This window comes from Myotis daubentonii, chromosome 3 (genome assembly GCF_963259705.1).
Source record: "Myotis daubentonii chromosome 3, mMyoDau2.1, whole genome shotgun sequence".
NCBI lineage: Eukaryota > Metazoa > Chordata > Mammalia > Chiroptera > Vespertilionidae > Myotis > Myotis daubentonii.
In genome coordinates this window covers 171,527,129-171,529,254 of record NC_081842.1, presented here as the reverse complement: position 1 = coordinate 171,529,254, position 2,126 = coordinate 171,527,129, and positions in this window count along the sequence as shown.

Genomic DNA, 2,126 nt, shown 5'->3' with positions numbered 1-2,126 from the left:
GGGGTCACCACAACATGAGGAACTGTATTAAAGGGTTGCAGCATTAGGAAGGTTGAGAACCACTGGCCTAACCAATGGACACGGACAATAGGGAGTGAGGGCATGAGTGGGGGGGGGGGGGGGGGTAGGGGGTAACGTGGGGATAAAGACACATATGTAATAACTTAATAAAAAATTAAAAAAAAAGAGTTTATGGAGAAAATTATATTATTTCAGATTAATAATAGCTTCTTTGATTCTCCTTCGAAATGATAGCTATTCAATTCCTAGTAGAGTGCTTGTTGCATTGTAAGGGTTAACTAGTTCTCTTCCAATTGTTCTCTATTTTAACAATGAGGATGAATAAAATCTACTTCTTCATATTTTACTGTTTGTATCTACATAATAATATTATACTGGACACTTATCACCTTGTATGCCCAACGTTCAGTCTTTTTCTGGGAACTGTTTCACACGCCCACCCTCTTTTAAATTAAATGATTTATCCCCATCCTATCCCACCCCCTACATCCTGCTCTAACTAAAGCTTCACTATGAACAGAGAGTATTCCTCTTCCCCTTGACTTAAGTGCTTAGCATGTGACTTGCTTTGATCCATGGTGAAACGGAATTTTTGGACTGGAACACGCTGTATTCCCTGGGCAGACCAGTTCCCGGGCTCTTGTCTGGTGGTGTCGAAGAAGGAATCTATGGACGGAAGGTGGCATAGAAAAGGTGGAAATTTATTGAAGAACAAGTACAGACTCCCACATGGGGAGGGGAAAAGAATTTCATAGCACAGATTCCCACGTGGGGAGGGGGAAGAGTCCCACTGAGTTCCTTTTCCCTACGGCTTATAAAGGCTGCAGATCTTGGTGCCTTGATATCCCCTCTGATTGGTCACTATTTCCTTGGACTGGTTACTATAGTAACTTCTGAGCTCAAAGGTCGAACCTTACATAGGACACGTGAGGTTCCCCCCCCCCCCCCTCCCGCCTTCCTTATTGTTTTCCTATTCCCTTTGGCCTTTCTTCTCCTCCTGGATGAAGGGCTTCCTTCCCTTTATTTTGTAAATATAGACCTTCTGCTGTTCCCAGCTCCCTCATTCTGTGGAAATGTAGCTATTGCAGCTTTTCAGCTTCCCTATTCTATGGAGATATATCTTCTGCTGCTCTGCAGCCCTGTGTTTCTTCCATGGTCCCCTTAATTTCTAAAATTTCCTAAAACCTGTCTTTTTCACCCCTAAAAATTCCTGTTTCAATGATATGGGTTGAATGGTTCTGAGCCTAAACTTCAGAGGTTTCCCATGTGCCCTGGCCAGCTTACTGCTCCCAGAAGGATGACCAATGTATGGAAGATAGCCACCCTCATCACCACAGTCTGAAGTAGAGCTGCCCCCAGACAACATGCAGATCCATGAAAATAAATGGCAATTGTTTTAAGCCACTAGTTTGGGGCACTTTGCTGTACAACATTAAAGTGGTAGTGGCTAACTGATAGACCTTCCATCCCATTCCACTCCCAATCATATGGTTCCCATAGGACTTACCAGGTTCTTCTTACAAGACCTGACCCCTTATAAGATTTTTTTTTACAAGATCCTGTCATTGGTTTGTCCAGAGGCCAACTGGGCCACTTAGAGCTCTTCTCAATATTTTGAACTTGGAGGGACAACATCAGGCACTTCTGTGGCAGAAAGTCTCAGGTATAAAACCTGGGAGTTAAACTCAGCTATGTTGGCCAGCCCGAGAAAGCAGATTCACAGTGAGAAAGATGAGTCAGCAGGTGGAGGGCGACACCTAGGGGCTTTTTAGAATCCCTGTTGCAGTTATCTTAAAGATCCTGCTGCAGCTTACTGTTTCTTAGGTTCTCTAACCAAAAAATTCCTTCTGTTTGGGGAAGCTATTCTGGTTTGGTTTAGTCATTACAATTGATTACTTCTTTTTATTGTGGTAAAAAATAACATAAAATTTACTATCTTAACTATTTTTAAATGTTCAATATAGTAGTTCAATATAAATGTTCAATATAGCAACAGATCTCTAGAAATTTTTCATCTTGCAAAACTGAAACACTACATCCATTGAATAACAACTCCTCTTTTTTTCCTCCTCCCTACTCCTTGCAACCACTATTTTACTTTCTAT